We start from the raw sequence: 24,432 nt of genomic DNA on the forward strand, positions 1-24,432 counted from the left end.
GAGGAAAAACAGTTCAGGTCCTCCTCTTTCCCACTGAGAACAACACCTCCCACCCCCCTCCGCTGCACCAGAGTGCTCCTGAGCAAGGGCCTCGGACACAGCGGCTTTCACGTGGCAACTGGGGAGGGGAGCAAGGACACCAGCGCTGGCTTCCCCTGTGGTAACTGGGGAGGGGAGCAAGGACACCAGCGCTGGCTTCCCCTGTGGTAACTGGGGAGGGGAGCAAAGATTCCAGGAGCTGGAGCGTTTGCAAACAGCATCTAGATGAATAACTTAATTTTCCCAAATTTCTGTTATCTTTTCCCCAAAAGTAAATATATTGATTTCAAGAATCAGGATAGCTGAGGAATGGAGTGAGTTTCTGCAGCTGATTCTCTGAGGGGAGGGGTCAGGTCTCATTTTCTCCTTTGGTTTACTTTTTGCCTTGACTGGATGGGGGTGGAGCCTGTAAAATCACCTCTGCAGAAACAATCCTCGTTACGCGCATGTTGACCTCACTGAAATCCAGCTAAGTGGATCTTTGAATGGGGAATGTGTTTACCAGGATGACTCACAAGCTGACACCCTGTGGTTGGTGCCCACAGGCCTCACTTACTCCGAATTTACCGTCAGCCTCTAATGACTTGTCATGCCTGGGTGGACTCTTACCAATGTGGTGAATCAGATAAACAATGTTGCTTTCATAAGGTCCAGAGGCTGAAGTCGACTTTGAAATCTTCACAACAAAGATGTGCTTGGTATTAGGGACAGAAACACTGCTGGGGCTGAAGGCATCTAAAGGGAACATTCGCAGAAACTCTCGGAAACGCCAAGTGTGAGGATTTCCTCACACAGAACGAGTCAAAACTACATCTTGCGGTTGATAGAAAGCAGCATTTTAGGATGGATTTACATGTTGCATTGTGTCTCCCTGGGGCACGTTTGAGTTTCATTCCTTACTGGACAAAACTCTGTTCTATAGAGAGAAATTTTGGGTGTCCTGTTGAGATGAGGGAGTGAGGGCAAAGTCCCTTCCAAGGCCCACGGTCACCCCCACAACCCTCTCCACCTACTACTCGCCGAGGGAGCCTCGAGACTTGGGGGCAGGTCCTACTTCTTCTCTACTTTCTATGACAAGCCTTTAGAAACATTAACGAGCATTTCTGTTTTGCATTTTCTTTTTTTTTTTTGAGACAAAGTGTTGCTCTGTCGCCCAGGCTGGAGTGCAGTGGCAGGAGCTCAGCTCACTGCAACCTCTGCCCCCAGAGTTCTAGCCATTCTCCGACCTCAGCCTCCTGAGTAGCTGAGATTATAGGTGCCCCACGATGCCCGGCTAATTTCTAGTTTGCATTTTCTATATACAACGTGCTCAGCGAATAGTAGCCTTGATGGGATGAAGATCATTACAGAAGAATGCAAAGCGATAGAGTGGACGGTCGTTTCTGACACGCAAGCCAGGTGAATGAAAACCGAGGGTCTGTGGACAGCAGAGGGGCCTGTGGTCAGCAGAGGGGCCTGTGGTCAGCAGAGGGTCTGTGGTCAGCAGAGGGGGTCTGTGGACAGCAGAGGGGCCTGTGGTCAGCAGATGGTCTGTGGTCAGCAGAGGGGCCTGTGGTCAGCAGAGGGTCTGTGATCAGCAGAGGGGCCTGTGGTCAGCAGAGGGTCTGTGGACAGCAGAGGGGCCTGTGGTCAGCAGAGGGTCTGTGGACAGCAGAGGGTCTGTGGTCAGCAGAGGGGCCTGTGGTCAGCAGAGGGGCCTGTGGTCAGCAGAGGGTCTGTGGTCAGCAGAGGGGGCCTGTGGACAGCAGAGGGGGCCTGTGGTCAGCAGAGGGGCCTGTGGTCAGCAGAGGGCCTGTGGTCAGCAGAGGGGCCTGTGGTCAGCAGAGGGTCTGTGGAAAGCAGAGGGTCTGTGGACAGCAGAGGGGCCTGTGGTCAGCAGAGGGTCTGTGGTCAGCAGAGGGTCTGTGGACAGCAGAGGGGTCTGTGGTCAGCAGAGGGTCTGTGGACAGCAGAGGGTCTGTGGACAGCAGAGGGTCTGTGGTCAGCAGAGGGTCTGTGGACAGCAGAGGGTCTGTGGACAGCAGAGGGGGCCTGTGGTCAGCAGAGGGGCCTGTGGTCAGCAGAGGGGTCTGTGGTCAGCAGAGGGCCTGTGGTCAGCAGAGGGGCCTGTGGTCAGCAGAGGGTCTGTGGACAGCAGAGGGTCTGTGGACAGCAGAGGGGCCTGTGGTCAGCAGAGGGTCTGTGGACAGCAGAGGGGCCTGTGGTCAGCAGATGGTCTGTGGTCAGCAGAGGGTCTGTGGTCAGCAGAGGGGCCTGTGGTCAGCAGAGGGTCTGTGGACAGCAGAGGGGCCTGTGGTCAGCAGAGGGGCCTGTGGTCAGCAGAGGGTCTGTGGTCAGGAGAGGGTCTGTGGACAGCAGAGGGCCTGTGGTCAGCAGAGGGTCTGTGGACAGCAGAGGGGCCTGTGGTCAGCAGAGGGTCTGTGGACAGCAGAGGGTCTGTGGTCAGGAGAGGGTCTGTGGACAGCAGAGGGGGCCTGTGGACAGCAGAGGGCCTGTGGACAGCAGAGGGCCTGTGGTCAGCAGAGGGCCTGTGGTCAGCAGAGGGTCTGTGGACAGCAGAGGGGTCTGTGGTCAGCAGAGGGTCTGTGGTCAGCAGAGGGTCTGTGGTCAGCAGAGGGGCCTGTGGTCAGCAGAGGGTCTGTGGTCAGCAGAGGGTCTGTGGTCAGCAGAGGGGCCTGTGGTCAGCAGAGGGGCCTGTGGTCAGCAGAGGGTCTGTGGTCAGCAGAGGGCCTGTGGTCAGCAGAGGGGCCTGTGGTCAGCAGAGGGTCTGTGGACAGCAGAGGGTCTATGGACAGCAGAGGGGCCTGTGGTCAGCAGAGGGTCTGTGGACAGCAGAGGGGCCTGTGGTCAGCAGATGGTCTGTGGTCAGCAGAGGGTCTGTGGACAGCAGAGGGCCTGTGGACAGCAGAGGGCCTGTGGTCAGCAGAGGGCCTGTGGTCAGCAGAGGGTCTGTGGACAGCAGAGGGCCTGTGGACAGCAGAGGGTCTGTGGTCAGCAGAGGGTCTGTGGACAGCAGAGGGGGCCTGTGGTCAGCAGAGGGGCCTGTGGTCAGCAGAGGGTCTGTGGTCAGCAGAGGGTCAGTGGTCAGCAGAGGATCTGTGGTCAGCAGAGGGTCAGTGGTCAGCAGAGGGTCTGTGGACAGCAGAGGGTCTGTGGTCAGCAGAGGGTCAGTGGTCAGCAGAGGATCTGTGGTCAGCAGAGGATCTGTGGTCAGTAGAGGGTCTGTGGACAGCAGAGGGTCTGTGGTCAGCAGAGGGCCTGTGGTCAGTAGAGGGGCCTGTGGTCAGCAGAGGATCTGTGGTCAGCAGAGGGTCAGTGGTAGCAGAGGGTCTGTGGTCAGCAGAGGGGCCTGTGGTCAGCAGAGGATCTGTGGACAGCAGAGGGTCTGTGGTCAGTAGAGAATCTGTGGACAGCAGAGGGTCTGTGGTCAGCAGAGGGGCCTGTGGTCAGTAGAGGATCTGTGGACAGCAGAGGGTCTGTGGTCAGTAGAGAATCTGCAGGCAGCAGGGGAGTTTGTGGACTGAGGAGGGTCTATGACGAAAACCAAGGGTCTGTGGTCAGCAGAGTGGCTCATGGTCAGCTCACCCAAGGGCTGAGCACCACCAGTGGAGGACTGCATTGCTGGCGGACTGGCTTTTAAGTCACCACGGACTAATGGTCAGCCAGTAGCCCCTCCTCCCCCATCAGTTCAGGGGAAATGGACAGTCTTCTGGCACCTTCAGGTTGAGGGGGGCGGGGCCTGCACCCTCCACCTCTATTGGAAACAGGTGCTTCTCCTGCAGCCTGGGTTCAGGAATCAAACAGATGCCTGGGGCTGGGGCTGGGGAGGGCCAGGTGGCGAGGCCAGTTCAGGAAGGGACGGGATGACAGCGGTGGGGTCGAGAGAGCGTCTCCTGTGATCAGCGCTAGAAGATATCTCAGGAAACCTGGGTTCGTGCCCAGCTGGCCCTGGACTCCACCCTGGAGCCCACACTCGGGAAGCACGTTCTCCTGGTGCTCCTTCAGCTGAAGCATTGCCTTGAAGGACTCCCCAGGTACCAGCTGGAAGAGGAGCTTGATGCGGAAAAGTCCTCACCCCCAAGGGGGCTTCAGCAGGGGCCATGGCCTGAGTGGGAGGCTGGCGGCCATGGAGGGCACTTCCTGAGGGTGCGCTGGCTGACTCTGGGTGGGAGGCTGGTGGCCGTGGAGGGCGCTTCCTGAGGGTGCGCTGGCTGACTCTGGGTGGGAGGCTGGTGGCCGTGGAGGGCGCTTCCTGAGGGTGCGCTAGCTGACTCTGGGTGGGAGGCTGGTGGCCGTGGAGGGCGCTTCCTGAGGGTGCGCTGGCTGACTCTGGGCGCCCTCTTGCCAGGGCCGGTGTTGATGCCAACGCATGGATGTGGCTCCCTCAACTCCATCCAGACGCCTCTGGAGCATGGGCTGTTTTTCCCGTTGTCGCCAAGAAAACACAAGACCAAGTCTCGGCTCCTCTGACACAGGTTGGCAGCTTTGGTCAGATTTTTGAAACAGTGATCAAAACCCCGAATAATGTCACTGACACATGTGTGGTGCAGTGGTCTCTAAAATAGGTCGAATTAACTTGGATGATAAGGTATATAGAGAGAGGATGCCACTGCGTCTGGCTGCACACGGTGTCACAGGACAAACAGGCTCTGGCCTCAGCTGCACGTTCAGGAGGCAGCACCGTCACAGGACAGACAGGCAGAGGTGCCGTGACCTTTCCTGTGCATCTGCCCAGTGGGTGCCGGGCGCATGTGTCTCAGCATGGACACTCGTGCCCTGGAGTACCCGGGGCATTGGCCCCGGCATAGAACCCGCTCTGCACACGCGTCCCAAAATCAGCCCGAAGGAACCCAAATAGACAAAAAGTCCGCCCTCTGCACACACCGGTTTCGAGCTCCGTGAATACCGTATTTTCCATGTATGTCTGGTGGGAAGAGATGCCGTAAGTCAGGCGACCCCGCAGCCCAGAGCCACGTCGTGTCCAGGCGCACTGTGTTTCAACAGTTTCCTCAGGAGACTCCCAGCTTCTCTTCAAATTTCCTGCTTTCCTTTTTTGGTAGGATACGTGCGTGTCCATGGAAATTTCTAAAGCTCTCTCAGCTGGTCGGTCCCCACTTTTGTAACTGAGCTTAAGAACTTACACATAAAATCTGGCCGGGGACTGAAGTATATAATGCGTTTTCAAGCCCCTTCTTCGCGAGTGTGTTAGTCAGAGAATAGCTGGGTTACATAAAACAGCATCCTTTTGGCGCTTGGATACTTTCCTGATCGTTCCACTGCTTTTTCTGAGCTCTAAGCATGGGGTCTGTATAAATGAGGCAATTCTTGCTTTTCTCCTCCAACTCTGCACCCTGAAGCTGACTCGGAATTGCTTTTCCGCTAGAGACGAAAACAAGAACAGAAACAATGGAAACTAATCATGTTTTAAAAAGCTGTGAAGTCACGCCCCTCCGTTTCACTGACGAAAATAATAACTACGTGTACTCAGGGGGCCCCGAATCAATGCCCAAGGACCGGCTACACTTCAGTAGCCTGTTATTTTAAACTGGGACCCTCGGGCCCTCCACAACTTTGACTTTCTTAAATAAAAATTTAGATAATGGAGAGTTGGTGCCGTTGAAGGTAAGGAGTGTGTCAGCCAAAATTCCCAGGGTATATGTATGCTAAGACGCGCCCTTTAAGGAGCTGGCTTCTGTGACTGTGCGGCCCACACGCCTGCGAAGTGTGAGGCAGGCCAGCAGGCTGGAGGCCCAGGCAGGTTTCTGTGCTGCAGTTTTGAGGCGGAATGCCTTCCTCTTAGGGAAGCCCCTGTCTAAGAGACCCTCGGCTGACGGAATGAGGCCCACCGCACCGTGGATGGTCACCTGCTTTACTCTAAGTTGACTGATGTAAACGTTAATCTCATCTAAATTACACCTCTCAGCAATCTACACTGGGCTCCGTCAAACTGGGCCCAGCGGCACAGCCACGAACACATGTGGCCTGTAACCGTGGCGCAAGCCCAGGGCTCTTTGAGAGTGTTTCCAGGGCTAAGGGGGTCCTTGTGGTCCTCTGGACAACTGCCTAGCGTGTAAAAGCAGCGTCGTGCCGCAGAGGACAGGCGGAGGCGCCGAGGCAGGGACCTTCTGCCTGACACTTGCCTCTGCTCCTGGAGCAAGAGCCCAACCCAGCAGGGATTTGCGTGTAGAGCAGGAGTGACTCCCTTTCACGGCACCATGACTTCCCCTGCTAGCAGGCAGGGGAGGAGGAGCTCATGCCCTAGATGTTTACCCCACATTTTAGTTGGTCACATGATCTCCAGGAGCAAAGATCTCGTTCCCCAGACTCCCTTGCAGTTAAGTATGGTGACATGATGCGTCTGGCAGATGTGATGATGGGGGAGATATGCTGGCGACTGCCACAGAGTGTCCCTAAGGGGAGGGAGGGGCCATTCCTTACCACATCATCCCTGGTTGGATGACCCAGCTCCAGGCAGGTGCCAGCACATGGTGGGCACTCAACCAATGATGAATGTATCCACATGCATGATGGATAGATGGAAGGGCAGATGGGTGGATAGGTGGATGGAGAGGTGGATGGGTAGATGGAAGGGCAGAGAGATGAAGAGATGGATGGGCAGTGGATGGATAGATGGATGGACAGATGGATGGGCAGACAGACAGATGGGCAGATGGGTGGGCAGTGGATGGATAGGTGAATGGTAGGTAGATGGATAGATGAATGAATGGGTGGATGGACAGATGGGCAGATGGATGGGTGGGCAGATGGACAGTGGATGGATAGGTGAATTGTAGGTGGATAGATGGATGGGCAGGTGGATGGATAGGCAGATGGGTAAGTTAGATGGATAGATGGAGGGGCAGCTGGATAGGTGGGCAGGTGGACCACTTGTTCAAAACAGCAGAGCTATGTAGAAGGCACTGGCCCCTGGTGCCCATGGTGCTGCTGGCCAGGTGCAGAACTGCCGAGCCCCAGACTTCCTACCACGAGAGAGAGATTGGTGTCTACTTTGGGTGAGTCACTGGCATTTTGGGTTTTCTGTTACTGACAGTTGAATCCTAACTGATACACATGTGCATTTCCAGAGGAGACGGAATTGTTCAGGATTCAGTTTGGACTGTAGCCGAATCATAGCCCATCTGTGTGAGCAGAACCTGTTTTCAAACTTTACCCCCATGGGGAGACGAGTTCACTTGTGGGGTGAGCGTTTCCACAGGGGTGTGCTCTCCTGCTCCAACCGTGTCCGTGGACCCCAGCCTGAGATCGCTGTGTTAGAGATTATTGAGGCTATGAATTAGTTGTGTGCAAAGTAACCACAGGAGCCCTTTGATGAGTGAGGGCTTCAGAGTGTCTTGTGAGAACTGTGAGTGGTTTCTTGCTGGTGCGCTGTGTCTGCACATGGCTCTGGGAGAAATGACAAGTTTGAGCCAGAGATTTTCCGGCTACTGAGCTTATTTTTCGAAAGGAAGATCCAAGTTCACGACTTTCTCTGTTTGCTTTCACAAGGACTGACACAGAAGGAAAACCTTTGGAACAGGAAAAGAAGAGCCTCTTTTGACAAAGCTAAGGCGGACGGTGGAGTTCCAGGCTCCAGGGCTGCGTCTGGGTCTTCCTGGCATTAAAGGAGCTGATGGTGAATTTTCACTCAACGATCCCTTGCGATGTGAAGCCCAGTGGAGAGAAAGGCTCCCTGTTCCCACAGGGTCACACTGAAGCACAATTCAAATATCAACACAGCGAAATCATGAGATCCCACCTATTCTCAACAATGCCTGCCCACAGCGTTGGCGGGTTCTGTGTCAGGCACCGAGCTGGGTGCTGGGGACAGGTCTTGTCTGTGATCTGTGGAGCCTGCTGTTTAGTGGGGAAGTCACAGGTTAAAGCAGCTCTTCCCACTGTGCAGGTGTTAATGGGGAAGGGGCAGCCACGCCATGTCCATCTGAGCCGTCTGTGATCAAGGAAGGGTCAGGAGGCAACAAGATTTTGGCTGGGACCTGAGAATGACGAGAATCAGCTGGATCAAGAGGGTGTGCGGGGGAGGGTGTGCCTGTGTGAGCTGCAGCGGGAGAAGGAGCGGGCGGAGACGGAAGCCAGGTCAGCTACAGCAGTGAGCAAATGGTGAGAAGGACTTGGTGAGCTGACCCATGTCCACTCGGGTCACTGGGCCTGAGCCACCCCCAGGGATTGCGCTTTGTCAGGGACGCCTCAGTGAGTTTTAATATCAGGGCCTGACCTGGTCACATCTCCCTCGGGAATCTGTGTGGCTGATGAATTGGAAACAAGACGTCAGCAAGGGGAACCCTTGGGTGAGAGTCTCCCAGAGAAGCACCCATGGCATCCAGAGTGGGGCAGGTGCTGGTGGAGGAGACGGGAGGGCTCAGGTCAGCAGGGCCTGGGGAAGCATCTGCGTCTAATTAGAAAGGGCACAGCCACTCCTCATCTCAGTTCGTGGTCTCAAAAGGAGACATTTTGAGAATTAATAAGTATGTCTTTAATTTCTCTGGAATTGGGCCTAATTTAAATGCGGATTGTCCTGGTGAGAAAAGCAAGGGGACTTGCCGCCTCTCAGGGCTTCCGCAGCATCTGCAGACCCAGATCATAAACGGCAGCCCCTCAGCTGGCAGCCTGCCCCTTCCCTCCTGGAGAAACAGGAGCATGCGACGTGTCTGAGCTTGAAGGAGCAGTGGAGTCGGCCACTGTCACCCACGTTCCGACAGCAGTGGAGTCGGCCACTGTCACCCACGTTCCGACAGCAGTGGAGTCGGCCACTGTCACCCACGTTCCGACAGCAGTGGAGTCGGCCACTGTCACCCACGTTCCGACAGCAGTGGAGTCGGCCACTGTCACCCACGTTCCGACAGCAGTGGAGTCGGCCAGAGGAGGGGAGCCTCATGGTGCAAAAGCAGAAGATGCCAGGGGCACCCTTCCCCGCTGCTGGAGGGGAAGATGGAGGCAGGGAACTGGAATCAGGGTACCCTGTGGTGGCGGGTACCCTGCGGTGGGGGGTACCCTGTGGTGGGGGCACCTTGTGGTGGGGGCACCATGTATTCGGGGGGTACCCTGTGGTGGGAGGCACCCTGTGGTAGGAGGCACCCTGTGGTGGGGGGGTGCCCTGTGGTGGGAGTACCCTGCGGTTGGGGGGCACCCTGTGTTGGGGGCACCCTGTGGTGGGGGTTTCCCGGTGGTTGGGGAGGCACCCTGTGTTGGGGGGCACCCTGTGTTGGGGGCACCCTATTGTGGGGGTACCCTGAGGTGGGGGGCACTGTGTGTTAGGGGGCACCCTGTGATGGTGGGGTGCACACTTGGCTTTCTCTGGTTGGTCCTCAGTTGGAAGCAGGGAGAAAACGGAAGCAGCTGTCAGCGATTCACCAAGTCCCGGCCATCTTGGGTTAGTCGTCACCGGGGTTCCCACCTGGCTTCCTGGGCTGTGGATGGGAGTTCTGTCTCTGCACGTGGCCCTATTGTCCGTTTCTGTCACTCCAGTGACACTGCAAGGGGGGTCCCAATGCATGTAACCCCCACTCTCACTCTCCAAGCACCCCTCCCCCAGAGCCTCCTGTTGGGACTTGGGGCACATGCTGGCAGCACAGGTGGGCCTTGACTAAGCAGGGGTAGCCTGGCAAAGACCCCGCCAGCTCCAGACATGGGCAGGAATTCCAGGGTCGTGGGTGCTGGCGAGGCCCAGAGGGTAGGCATGGGGCTGGGTGGGTGGTCCGTCCCTCCGCCCTGTGGAGCCTGTGCCCATGGAGAAGGCAGCAGCCAGAAGGGTCCAGGCTGGGTCCCCACAGTGCAGCACCCAGGCCAGGCCCTCAGTGTGGCGATGCATCCGTGGGGGTTTCAGGAGGCCACCAAGTCCCTGCTGGTCCTGGGTCCCGGGTCTCCCACTGTAAAGTGAGGCGGGGGCAGGGGGCTTTCATGGCTTGGCTTCTGCAAAGGAGACCTCCTGTGTAACTCCAGTATATGCACATGTTAAAAGGGGGTAGCTCTGCAGGAGCCTGACTCCCCTGACACAGCCATGGCCTCTTGTTCCTGAGGCGACTTCCTGAGGAGCGTCTGAGGTTTTGTGGAAGAGGAAAACCTAAGACAAATCCCCCATATGCATGTGTGGTTACGACATCAACAGCTCATTCTCAGGCCAGCTTCCCACTCCTCTGATGTCATGTTTGTTCAACAAGTGGGTCCAAAATATGCTCTGCAGAGAGCCACGCCTCTGTCACATTCCACAGACCCCGCTCAGCACAGGTCCCAGGCCAAGTTCACGTCCTCGGGCTCTGGAGTCTGCATTCTAATTGTGCTGAGACCTTCCTCTCCTTTGGGGCCTTCGCCCTTCTAGCTGTGATTTCGCCCGTCAAGCCCTGCCCGTTCCTCCTGAACCCCAGCATCCCCCCGGGTTCCTACACAGGCCTCAGCATCCAGGAACCCTGCCTTGGAGTGCAGCTGGCTCCATGACCAGCAGGCAGGAGGTCACGGCCGTCCCACCCTTGGGGCTCCCACGTGGCGAGTGGCCTTGGAGGATGCCCTGCGTGTGGAGCTCAGGGTCACCACCTGACGGGGGCCTGTAAGGATGGACCTGTGCCTCTCACTTGGGCTGGGTGAGAGTTGAGCACAGCATCAAGCACTCGCAGGTGGGTCCCAGGATGCAGGTCCGCCAGGGCGCCCGGGGCAGGGCAGAGGGAAGAGAGAAGAGAGCAGAGGGCAGAGGGCAGAGGGCAGAGGGCAGAGGCAGCCTGGTGGCCAGGCCACCACCCCAACCTGAGGTCTCCCAGGGCACTAGCCCTCGAAAATGCAAATCCCAAGAAGTATAAAAGAAACCTGAGAATCACAAAGAAAATTGAGCTCTCAAGAAACAAAATTCATACATAAAAAGGAGAAGAGGAGCAAGTTTGGCTTAGGTGAGGAGATGAAGGAAAAACCCTTTCATTCATGATCAGGATCCCCTGAGAATTCGCAGGCTCCTCTTCCCCTCTGCCCGCCTGTGCATCGGTTCTCATCAGGAAACAGTCCTCTCCTCCCTCTCTGTGCCTAGCCTTCCTCCCCATCCAAACCAGAAAAACTAGGCACAGCAGCAAACGGCACCAGCACTCATGAAAAGAATCAAACTCATTAAACATTCCACAAAATACTCACTCTGCCCCCCGTCCCACCTCCTATGCCAGTTTTGCTGGGAACAAGAAATCCTTTGGGTAGATTTCAACCTTCTAAATCTGAGCCTGTGGAAGTGAAGGTGGAAGTGTAGCCAACTGTCTGTAGCTGCAGGGGAGGCTCACGGAACCACGGGCCCCGGTTTCACCCTCGGTGGGAGGGGAGCCTGCTGCAGCCTGTCGGGAGATTGCTTTTCAGTCTTACCGTAGGAACTCAACACCGGCACCTTTTCAGTGTCATAAACTACCGCTTCTATTCCCACCGTAAATGCAAACGCTTCCATGATGGGGACTGTCCCCGTCCCGGCTGAGCCGAACTTCTGGAGAAAGCGGCATCCCCTGGCTTTGTGAGATTGCGAGAAAGACTTAGCCAATCCCAGGGTTGGAGGAATTTATGAAAAAAGAAGTGAGGGCAGAGGTCTTAACAGATTCTACAACTTTCTGCCCTGTGAGACAGATTGGCCATGATTTTTCCAATTTTGAAGAAAATATTAGTGCTTAAAGGAAGAGGTGGTGTTTTTTATATTGAAGAGGTTGAAATGCTACAGCTTTATACACCCCCCTCCCTACCGGCAGGTCAGTACAAACGCTTCATCACTGCAGCATAGACTCTGTTTTCCCTGCAGAGCTCTCCAGAGATTCTCGAGGAGCCTGCTTCCAGCTCGGAGGCGCCAAGGGCAGCCGCAGACGCTGCAGACGCCCTCGTGGCCGAAGGGCTCTCGGGATCAGGGGTGCCCGCCTCATCAGGACAGCACCTGGCTTGTGAGGGGGTGACCCATAGAACTGGGCAGAGTCGATATTCCGTGGCTTCTCAAATCATTGACCCCAATCACCTCCCCTCTGAACCATCCCCAGAAGCGGATGGATCAGGCCACGCGGGCCATCCTCACTCTCGCCACTGTACAACGGCTCTCTGCTGACCGTCCCTCATCTTGGACTCAGTTCATGATTTCACAGCTTTCTCAGGGCTCTGGCCTTATACAGGAGGCTACGTGCAGGGCGGCTCTGTGTGCCGTCGCTGAAATGGAAATCACAGCTGGTTTACTGCACTACCTGAAAAACTCAGTCAAGCTGGAAAACAAACCTTGTCTGTTCACATACACCCACCACGTTCAAACAGCACTGGCTCCAACGCTGAGTAAACTCAGAGCCCTTCAGAGCTGCAAGGCTTTCAGCAAAAGTACACAGCTCAGAAAAATAGAAACCCGAATCCAATTCACAAGAGAAAGCGAAAGCCCAGAGGCAGCTGGCCGTCAGGCTGACCCGCGCCCGACATTTCCGCACTGGGACGTCCCAAGCAACTTTCAGGAATTTTCAATCATCAGAAATAACCCCCAAAGTGGCAGTTACAGAATGATTTTAAAAAATACACGGTTGGGGGGGAACTGAATTTTTATTACTCCTCTCATGAACGGAATCTAATCTGCTTAAACGGTTCTTCTACTGAAAGCATACTGTGTATTCGAGAGGTGGGAAAACAGCTTATCAAAGATGTAATCCAGTATTCACTCAAGCAGCCGAGTCCTACTCGTAGCCTTGTTTTCCCGCAACCAAGGCAGAGTGGGAGAGTTTGGGCGGGAAGGTGGGGGTCTTCTGTAGCTTGGAAGCTGTGCGGATTGAGGACATCACACCCCAGCTCTCAGATGCCCAGGATGGCAGGAACAACCACTGGGTGCCTCTGTGTTCACACGGCAGCTATGCGTGCTTAGGACACACACAGCACAGCGCTGCAGTGAACACTGCTTCCGTTATTATCCGTAAACCGTAAAGGGAGAGATGCAGCCTGCACATCACGGAGCTCCCACTTCCAGGCCCCCCAGAGCCTGCACCTCAAATGCAGCCTCTAATCCAGCTGTCAGCAAGAAACACAGAGGTAGACAAGGGTGACCCCATTTCACAGAGGAGAAAACACAGGCTCGGAGTGTGGCAGAGAACGGAAGCCATAAGGGCTGTCTCCAGGGTGTGTGTTACTTTTTAGTGGCCCATGTTGCTTCCCAGTCCAAACAATTCCCTCTGGGGAGTTGGTTCTCCTCATACCTGAGCGTCACACTTCACGCTGCACCATGAGACTCACAAATCTGCAAAGTGCACAGGGAAAGCGGTGCGTATACATTAGGTGTGTGTCAATCTGCACCCCACTGTGCCTGCGGAAGGGGCTCCCGTAAAATATGCAGCCAGTTGTGTCCCAAGCCCCGGGCCGTGCATGAGGTGTGCTTGATGCTGCACAAGCATTTTTGCTGAAGGAATGCAGAGGAAGGCATTCCCCACAGAAAGGCCTGTGAACTTCATCCTAGGATCTCATAATTCATAGGCTGCAAAGGTGGTTCCTAAGAGCTGAATGTTCTACTGAATTTAAGGGTCCTCGGGAAAGTGACTCAGTTGTGAAATGTGCTGCTCTGGAAAGCGGAGCTCCAGTTATGTACATACCAGGTTGCGCCAGTGCTGTGTCTGTTCATTTACGAAGAAGCTGCAATGATGGAAACAAGAGGAACTTTTTCAGAGTTGCCAGTATTACCACTTAGTTTCGAAGTGAAAGCCCCAATGCTGAAAAATCTGTCACGTGGGGCACGTGGGGAGCCAGATGTACGGCTGAGGGCCCCACAGGGTTGTGGGGTGAGCCTTATGCTGTTCTGAGGCACACGATCTGAGAAATAAAGAGACAGGACACAGAAGGACAAGAAAAACGCAGCTGGGCTCAGGGGCCACGTCACCTATGAGCGGAGTCAGGCGAGGCCCCGAATGTCCAGAAGCGTGAGTGTTTATTGTGCATAGGTTAGGGGGCAGGGCAGTGAGTGAAATCATCTTTAAGGATAGTGATAGGGTTTTGAGCAATAAAACATGGGGTCCACCCCCATTAGGTCACGTAGGACAGGAGGTGGACAGTACGCAGCAAGGGGCCCGTTCCCACGGAGGCAAGGGCCGTGCATAGCAAGGGGTCCACCCCCATTAGGTCACCGAGGTTTGGAGGTGGGCCCTGCGCAGTGCAGAGGGTGCAGTGTGCAATGCTTCTATCTTTGGTCAAACTACTTCTAAGAAGATTTATAGGAGGATGCTTTAGGTCACACAGCAGTGACAGAGCTGTCAGGGTTACCGCCACCTTCTGGCAGCTTCCAATGGGTTCTATGGGAAGATGCTTTTCAAGCAGCACAGTAGCAAGAGCTGATAGAGTTCACAGTCACCAAGGTGGATTGCCGGTCTGAGGGCGGCCTTCCACAAGAACTGGAGCAGGGTCCTACGACTCCTTTATCAGGAGGAGTGGCTCTTGCCCCAGGCCTGCCACACAGCGGGTGTCTTTACGATACTGAACGCTGCCGCCTGGGCCATGGGTTCTTGTCCTGGTATAACTGTTTTCCCTTAAATCATGCTCTGCACTGTGTCTGCTCTAGGCATTCCTCTGATTATAAGCTGCTTATTCCTTAATTCATGCTCTGTACTGTGTCCACTCTAGGCAGTCCTCCGATTATGAACTAAGATATAATTACAGGTATATGTGTAGGGAAATATTCTTTAGACACTCAAACTATCAACTACTACATGATTATATAGAGAGGATTATATAGAGGGATTCGTCAAGCCCTAATTCTATTAACTAATATATGATCATGTAAAGGATTATATAAAGGAAATCGCTGAGTAGTAACACTATAAAGTGAGATATTCCTCAAGCCCTAATCATGCCAGGGTTCTGCTTAGCTCTCATTCCTCGGTGCCTATATGGGGGGTTACCCACAAATCTGGGCTGTTTCTTACCCATCACTGGCTCCTAAAAATGATCTTAGGGTCTCATTTGCTGAATGGGGGATTTCCTGCACTGTTTACATAACACTGTGCATTTGAGATGAGCTCTGTGATTATTTTTAGCCACCTTAATTGCTCTCAGAGGACAGCAAGATCCTGGTGTCCATGGGACAGATGGAGGGTGAGGGCCAGGAGGTCAGTGGCTTTCTTGCTGCCATTTCTCTGCAAGCTCAGGAGACTAATTCCAGAGCTGCACTGCATCCAGGGGTGCACATCAGCTCTCGGGGCGCCACCTTCACGCTAGTGCTGCGAAGGGAGGGTGCAAGGGGCCTGATATGCCAGAGAGATGGATGCTCCGTTCAGGCGACAAAGGCCTGAGGCATAGATGTGGAAAGGGTGTTGTTCAACCCTCACTGCTGGCTTCGGAAGCGCATCTGACGTCAAGGAAGAAGGAATTCAAGTCCAGCTTCTCCCAGACAACCCCCCACCCCAACCCCCCATTTCGGCAGTGCACCTGATGCCAAGGAAGAGGGACTTCAGGATCCCCCTCCGACCCCCCCTGTGCCTGCCACCCCACCCACCACATCACTGTGGACAGCCTCATCCTGGAGAAAACTGCTTGCCGATGTGGGCTTGCACCTAGCATTTCCACTGCTGTGTAAATAAACATAGCAAAGTCTACAGAGTACCTCTTGTGTCAGATATGTCATGCTTGGAAAATGCTGTTGGGTCACTAAATAGAAACAGAAACTTACAGTGCAGTGCTTAGAGCACACATTTCTAGATAACAGTGTTTAAACTGGAAACTTCAAGTTACTGTGAAGTTACAATAAGCAAACGTCACACCGATTGTGGTTTTAGGCTAGAAATAATTGCTGCATGAAACCAACAAAGAAAAACACACACAGAAGTCCCAGCAGCCTAGGGCTAAGGAGGGCCTTGGGGCGGGCGCTGACCCACTGGCTGCATTTCCTGGGGTGCCTGTGCGTCCCCGGCCATGGAGCCAGCTGCCTTCGCCCAGGATGCACAGGCACCCCAGGAAACTGTGTGTGGGGTGACTGTGCCTCATGGACCCCATCTGGAGGGCTGAGGCCCAGGACCCAAAGCCTCCCCCAGACCCCAAGGGCCATTGATTTGAACTGGCCTCTTTGATAACCGGTGGCTTTTCCTGGGGCTTGGTGGTGGCTTCTAGAGAAATGATTACTGACTGGTTTCTCCTTGGACTAAATTTCTAGGAGGAAAAGGATGCACAGATAATTGCTTTGAAAAATAAAGCTGATTCACTGCCTACCTATCAGTCTAATGATTTGCTGCATTACTGTAGTATTTATACGTGATTTCATGATTTTATTAAGTCATTTGATCAACACACAGCCAGGGCGCTCCTGTCCCGGGGGCAGGGCCTGAGTCCAAGTCACACTCGGCATTCTAACTGACTCTCCACGCACAGCTGGACTTCTGCACCTGTCCATTTTGACGACGCTCCATGTGCAGTGCCATTTCCGCCTGAGCCGAGGCTGCCCCCAGGAGGAGCCCCTCTCCCGACTGCGTGAGGCAGGTGCAGTGCAGCGCTGGTGGGTGGGAAGCTCTGCTCATGAATGAATGCAGGAACAAAGGGTGGGATCCATATGGGCGCAAGGGCATCTGGGCGTGACGTGCATTTGTGGTGAAAAGGAGCAGTATCCAAACATCTTAGCTCAGGCACCAGAAGTCGCTCCCACAGAAACCTGGGGAGCCGGCGTTGACTGTGTCATGGGAACCCGGGTTTCCAAAGCGCAGGTCTACTCACAGACCCAACCCTGGTGTGGGGGTACGTTTGTCCTTCAGGAAGGTAGGAGAAGCCACCGCCTTTCCCGTCTCGGAGGACTCTGGCACAGGGAGAGAGGGGTGGTCAGAGGCCCCCAAAGCAGTGCAAGCCTCTGTCTGGGTCACTGACACCTCCTGGGCTCATTGTCTTCCCAGGACCTACTTACCTACCTACCTGTGGGGAGCTGCACGCAGCTCAGGGACTTTTCCACAACCGGCACAAGAGTGACAGATGAGAAGCACCCAGGGTGTGGTTAGGAGGAACGGTAGGGGAGGAGGGACCGTGGGTGGGGAGGAGGGGCCGTGGGTGAGGAGGAGTGACCGTGGGTGGGGAGGAGGGATCCTGGGTGTGGAGGAGGGGCCATGAGTGTGGAGGAGGGACTGTGGGTGGGAGGAGGGACTGTGGATGAGGAGGAGGGACTGTGTGTTGGGAAGAGGGACTGTGGGTTGGGAGGAGGGACCGTGGGTTTGGAAGCGGAACTGTGGGTTTGGAGGAGGGACCGTGGGTGTGGAGGAGGGACTGTGGGTCGGGAGGAGGGACCGTGGGTCGGGAGGAGGGCCCATGGTAAGGAGGAGGGACCGTGGGTGTGGAGGAGGGACTGTGGGTTGGGAGGAGGGACTGTGTTGGGAAGGACTGTGGGTTGGGAGGAGGGACTGTGGGTTGGGAAGGACTGTAGGCTTGGAGGAGGGACTGTGGGTCAAGAGGGACAGCATATTTCTGGCCAGTAAACATTATCACCATGCCTCTAAACAAAGACCAAAACACACTACTGGACTTCAAACTATACTACAAGGTTACAGTAATCAAAACAGCATGGTACTGGTACCAAAACAGAGATACAGACCAATGGAACAGAACAGAGGCATCAGAGGCCACACAACATATCTACAACCATACAGTCTTTGATAAACCTGACAAAAACAAGCAATGGGGAAAGGATTCCCTGTTTAATAAATGGTGTTGGGAAAACTGGCTGACCATGTGCAGAAAACAGAAACTGGACACCTTCCTGACACCTTACACTAAAATTAACTCCAGATGGATTAAAGACTTAAACATATGACCTGGCACCATAAAAACCCTAGAAGAAAATCTAGGCAAAACTATCCAGGACATAGGAGTAGGCAAGGACTTCATGACCAAAACACCAAAAGCATTGGCAACAAAAGCCAAAATAGACAAATGGGACCTAATGAAACTCCACAGCTTCTGCATGGCAAAAGAAACAGTCATTAGAGTGAATCAGCAACCAACAGAATGGGAAAAAATTTTTGCAGTTTACCCATCTGACAAAGGGCTGATATCCAGAATTTACAAAGAACTCAAACAGATTTACAGGAAAAAAACCAAACAAGCCCATTCAAAAATGGGCAAAGGATATGAACAGACACTTTACAAAAGAAGACATACATAAGGCCAACAAACATATGAAAAAATGCTCATCGACACTGGTCATCAGAGAGATGCAAATCAAAACCACATTGAGATACCATCTCACGCCAGTTAGAATGGCGATCATTAAAAAATCTGGAGACAACAGATGCTGAAGAGGATGTGGAGAAAAAGGAACACTTTTACACTGTTGGTGGGATTGTAAATTAGTCCAACCATTGTGGAAGACAGTGTGGCGATTCCTCAAGGCCTTAGAAATAGAAATTCCATTTGACCCAGCAATCCCATTACTGGGTATATATCCAAAAGACTATAAATCGTTCTACTATAAGGACACATGCACACGAATGTTCACTGCAGCACTGTTTACAATAGCAAAGACCTGGAACCAACCCAAATGCCCATCGATGATAGACTGGACTGGGAAAATGTGGCACATATACACCATGGAATATTATGCAGCAATCAAAAATGATGAGTCACAGGCAACGAACATACGGTTGTGTTATATCCCATATATTACCCCTTCATGACCTAAAGAAGACATTTTCTCTTAGAGATTTTCATTTTAGTATATCTTTAAAAAAAAAAATCTTGTGTTAACTTGCCTCCATCTTTTTCTTGGGTGAGGATCCCAGGAATGACCCTTTTGTGTCTATAATGTTACTGTTCACAGTTTTTCTTGATAGGCCTAGCACAATCTTGGGAACAGGGTTGCTGTATACTGAAAGTCTGACAGTAGCCCTTAGATTTGCCTATCTTAGGTAGTCACGCTGTGCATTTTTTTCATCAGTGTACCGTGTTTGATTTGTCTGATAAATTTGGAGTTTTTCTGAGAAATGGAGCAGTAATGCAACATCAACTTATTAAAATACATTTTAAGCCTTAAAAAAAATCCTTTGTGGGGATGTGGATGAATCTGGAGAACATCATTCTCAGCAAACTGACACAAGAACAGAAAATGAAACACCGCATATTCTCACTCACAGGCGGGTGATGAACAGTGAGAACACATGGCCACAGGGAAGGGAGTACTACCTACTGGGGTCTATTGGGGGGAATAGGGGAGGGACAGCCCGGGGGGACCTGGGGAGGGATAGCCTGGGGAGAAATGCCAAATGTGGGTGAAGGGGAGAAAGGAAGCAAAACACACTGCCATGTGTGTACCTATGCAACTGTCTTGCATGTTCTGCACATGTACCCCAAAACCTAAAATGCAATAAAAAAACACTTGTAATATGTAACATGGAAATAAATGTGAGCTTTACAGACATTTAAGAAAGATTGCAAGTTAGGGTGTGTTTAGGGCCCCTGAGCCTCACAACTGCCGTCACCTCTGAACAATGACGCTGATACGCTTCCTCAACGAACAAACTGGAAACCGAAGCCATGTCTTGCTTTCTGATGGGTTTTGAACCTTACTAATAAGCATCAGATGTGACGAATGTGAGTGGATGCTTTTCACTGTGTGTGAGGCAAAGGACACGTCACCAGGAAGGAGAAAATCTGAGTTCAAGGCCTGCTACCAACATTAATTCAATAAGATGCTCGACTCGACAGTTCTCTCTGGTTTCTCACCTGTAAACCAAGGTAAGAGGACAGTTGCTTCTCTCAGTCTGAAGTGTTTAAGGATTGGCTTATCGTCTTAGTTTATAAAATTAATGCAGAGATTTAAGTTTTAATTTTTTTTAAATGACATGGGGTCTCACTAAGTTGACCAGGTTGGTCTTGAAATCCTGGCCTCAAGCGATCGTCCCATCTCAGTTTTCCAAAGTGCTGGAATTGAAGCATTAGCTTCCCAGCTAAATCCAGACATAATTTTCAAAAAAAATGTAGTCTTCTCACTTTCCTGGGAAGAAGCTGGTACTAGTCAGTTCTCAGGATGCTGCACAGAACTTTTTCAGACTGCGTAATTCATAAAGGAAGGAGGTTTGATTGACTCATGGTTCTGCATGGCTGGGGAGCCCTCAGAAACAGGCAATCATGGCACTGAGAACTCACTACCACAAGGACAGCATGAGGGTAACCTCCCCCTGATTAAATTATCTCCCACTCGGGGGAGGGGTCCCTCCCGTGACGTGCAGATTATGGGGACTACGATTCAAGATGGCGTTTGGGTGGGGACACGGCGAACCACATCAAAGCTCAAAGTTAATGTCCCAGCGCTCTGAGACGTTCCTACATTTCCCCAGTGCGAGGGGAGTGAAGGGTGACCTCTCCGTCTTAGACTCTCAGCCTTTATTTTCAGAGCCTGTTTGACGGAGGGAGGGTGTGTCCACCTGGACTTGGTCCTGGGTGGAAGTGGGGGTGGCGCCACTCACTGTCACCTGCTAGAGACCCAGGAGCACCATGTTTGCTTCCTGTCCCGCAAACTTATTATCTGCTGACCTAGAGCATAGGTGCCAAGGCGGGGACTACTCAGCTCCGAAAGGATTGGGTTCCAGACGGAGGCGCGCTTCCACCAGGAGACGCAGCGATGGTGCCCTGAACTGGAAATTCAGATGCCATCCTGCTGCCTTGAGATCCTCATGCCTCTGAGTCCATAGGCTAAACAGGAGAGGGCTGTGGTGTTGGCTGGGTGCCTGACCCCGACTGCTACTTTACAGCACAGGTAAGGAAGGCGGTGTCTGGAATACAGGAGAGCCCTCGGGGTGTCACTTGGTATTACCATGCCTGTGATTAAGGTCACCGGAAAAGGACCAGCACAGTCCAGTCGGACTACGGTGGCCCAGACCCTTCAGGTATGAAGGTTTGGGTCACCCCGCCCAATACAGAACTGTGACCAGCTGAGACCTTGCTTCAGGCAAGTGGCACACAGAAGAAGGTCGTTGTGAGTGCCAGCTCTGCCCCTGGGGCCAGCGCCGAATCCAGGGCTGCCATTGTCTTGAGTGTGTCCTCTCTGTTTTGCTATGAATGTGTGGGTGTATCAGATATCTTTGCTTCCTTCCCTCTTTCTCTGTCTGTCTCCTTCTGTCTCTTTCTTTGTGTTTCTTCCTCTGTCTCTGTCTCTTCTTCTGTCTCTGCCTCTCTCCCTCTGTCTCTCTCCCTTGGTCTCTGTCTCTGTCTCTCTCCTCTGTCTCTGTCTCTCTCCCTCTGTCTCTGTATCTCTCCTTCTGTCTCTGTCTCCATCTGTCTCTGTCTCTCTCCCTCTGTCTCTGTCTCTCTCCTCTGTCTGTCTCTCTCCTCTGTCTCTGTCTCTCTCCTCTGTCTCTGCCTCTCTCCCTCTGTCTCTCTCCCTTGGTCTCTCTCTCTGTCTCTCTCTCTGTCTCTCTCCTCTGTCTCTGTCTCTCTCCTCTGTCTCTGCCTCTCTCCCTCTGTCTCTCTCCCTTGGTCTCTCTCTCTGTCTCTCTCCCTCTGTCTCTCTCCTCTGTCTCTCTCCCTCTGTCTCTGCCTCTCGCCCTCTGTCTCTCTCTGTGTCTCTCCCTCAGTCTCTGTCTTTCCCCCTTCCTCATCTCCCCACCCCCCATTTGTCTCTCATGTTATACTTTTCTGCTTGGCTTCATTCTTCAGACAATTCCCAAACCCTGGACGACCCGCCAGATTCGCATGCTCTCAGGTTAGCAGACCCAGGAAAAGACAATTCTTGTTTCAGCTAGAAAATGTCTGTTTAAAGAATCCTGAATTCTGCCAGGATCACGAGTCTACCTGCTGGGGTGGTCTGCACAGCTGTGGAGTGCTGTGCCACAGGCCGAGGTCTACCATGGCAGTGGTGTTGAGGGCAGTGCCTGTGGCAGGGATCGGGGAGACAGAAATGGAGAAGGAAAGAGTCCACCCAGCATAGCCAGTCTGCGTCACCGAGAGTGGTGGTGGGGACCGGCAGGCACGCGCATGGGTGCTGACCCACGGAGGGAATTGTGTTCTCCAACGAGCCCTTCAGTGCAGAACCCCAGTCACAGCCTCAGCTCTGTCCAGGTGAGCAACGACCTTTCCCTGTGGGCAATTTTCACTGTAAAGGTGCGAGCTCACAGCAGGGAGAGCCACTTGGTAGTTAAGACATCAGATGACGGTTCTCAGCATGGCAGAGAGATGGTTCTCAGAGAAGCGGAGAGAGAGGCAGACAGGCCATGGGACAACCAGAGACTTTCGGCTGCCCAGACCCCTCCGTGGACAAGAGGTGTGCATGGTGCCCCTGGCCCCGCCCTGCCCACATGACCCTCTTCCCAGGACACTGTGCAAAGGAGAGAATGTCCACAGCGGCATAGCCTCCGGCAAGTCACGGAAGCTTGTGGAAAACAGCCAATGTGGAAAAATAAAAAGAACTGAATGCAAAGACCCCGGGGAAATGGCAGTGAACACAGACATGTGAGATGAACGCTTTTCACTTAAAGTGTGAGCTCTGTGGCTCTGTGAGCTCATCTTGAGCAAATATGTGCCCAAATCACAGTGCGTTCAATTGACCGTCCTTCAAATAAAAAGTAAGTGTATCCTAAATCCTGGAGAAGTCAGGCCCAAACAGAACGTGCTTAGAGGAGACAGCATCTGCCTCACCGGGCATCGCTGAACACACCACCGCCCACGTGGACGCCTTCACTACCCAGGGCAGCCGTACAAGGAAGTCGCTGGGGTCAGTCCCATGCACAATGGTGCATCCAGAAATTAAATAACTTGCTCGAGGCCCCAAAATTACCTTCAGCAAAGCTGGGACTGCCAGCCCTCTGTCTGCACCCTGAAGCTGACTCGGAAAAGCGGAGACTCCCAGCCCTCTGTCTGCACCCTGAAGCTGACTCGGAATTGCTTTTCTGCTAGAGACGAAAACAAGAACAGAAACAATGGAAACTAATCATGTTTTAAAAAGTTTTACATAACCACTTACTTACAATACGCCTGCCCCAAAAGTTCTCCTAACGTCCTAACGTATGGCAATTATTTGTTTAATTTATAAGTATTTTCAGGGGTGTGGGGGGAGGGAGAGCATCAGGATAAACAGCGAAAACATGTGGGGTTTAATGCCCGGGTGACAGGTTGACAGGTGCAGCAAACCACTGTGGGACAACTTTAACAATGTACAAGCCACTGTGGCATGTGTTTACCGATGTAAAAGACCACTGTGATACTCGTTTACCAATGTAACAACCATCGTGGCACACATTTACCAACTGCGGCAAACCGCCGTGGCATACATTTACCAACTGCAGCAAACCACCGTGACACATGTCTACTGATGTAAAAACCACCGTGGCACACGTTTACCCATGTAACAAACCGCCGTGGCACACGTTTACCCATGTAACAAACCGCCGTGGCACACGTTTACCCATGTAACAAACCGCCGTGGCACACGTTTACCCATGTAACAAACCGCCGTGGCACACGTTTACCCATGTAACAAACCGCCGTGGCACATGTCTACTGATGTAAAAACCACCGTGGCACACGTTTACCCATGTAACAAACCGCCGTGGCACACGTTTACCCATGTAACAAACCACCGTGGCACACGTTTACCCATGTAACAAACCGCCGTGGCACATGTCTACTGATGTAAAAACCACCGTGGCACACGTTTACCCATGTAACAAACCGCCGTGGCACACGTTTACCCATGTAACAAACCACCGTGGCACACGTTTACCCATGTAACAAACCGCCGTGGCACACGTTTACCCATGTAACAAACCGCCGTGGCACACGTTTACCCATGTAACAAACCACCGTGGCACACGGTTACCCATGTAACAAACCGCCGTGGCACACGTGTACCCATGTAACAAACCGCCGTGGCACACGTGTACCCATGTAACAAACCGCCGTGGCACACGTGTACCCATGTAACAAACCGCCATGGCACACGTTTACCCATGTAACAAACCGCCGTGGCACACGTTTATCCATGTAACAAACCACCGTGGCACACATTTACCCATGTAACAAACCTGCACATCCTGCGCGTGTATCCTGGGACCTAAAGTAAAACAATAGGTATTTATGGAAACATGGCGCTCTTTCTCTACTTCACAGTGGTGCTCTTTTAATGTACAGTAGTGGTAAGTTTTCTTCAAGCCTCAAATGTTATCGTCATGGAGGAAATACAGCCTGCGTGCCTGGAGAATTTCCACCCTACAGACCAGCCAGGGAGGCACAGCTCGCTCCTTCCACTGAGCCGCACTGGGCTGCCACCATGAGTCAATTTGAAGTGTGTGTTGGCCTCAGCTGGTGACCTTCAGAAGCCTGAGAAGGCTACCGTGCTACTGAATACGCTGCAGATGAAAAGGACTAATGGGTCCCCAAATGCAGGCACACAGCTGCTCTCGGGATCTTCACTTTGGAAATATTTGTTTAAAACAAACACTTGCCATGGCTGTGGAAAGCCCCCGC

Source organism: Callithrix jacchus, chromosome 4 (genome assembly GCF_049354715.1).
Source record: "Callithrix jacchus isolate 240 chromosome 4, calJac240_pri, whole genome shotgun sequence".
Classification (NCBI taxonomy): domain Eukaryota; kingdom Metazoa; phylum Chordata; class Mammalia; order Primates; family Cebidae; genus Callithrix; species Callithrix jacchus.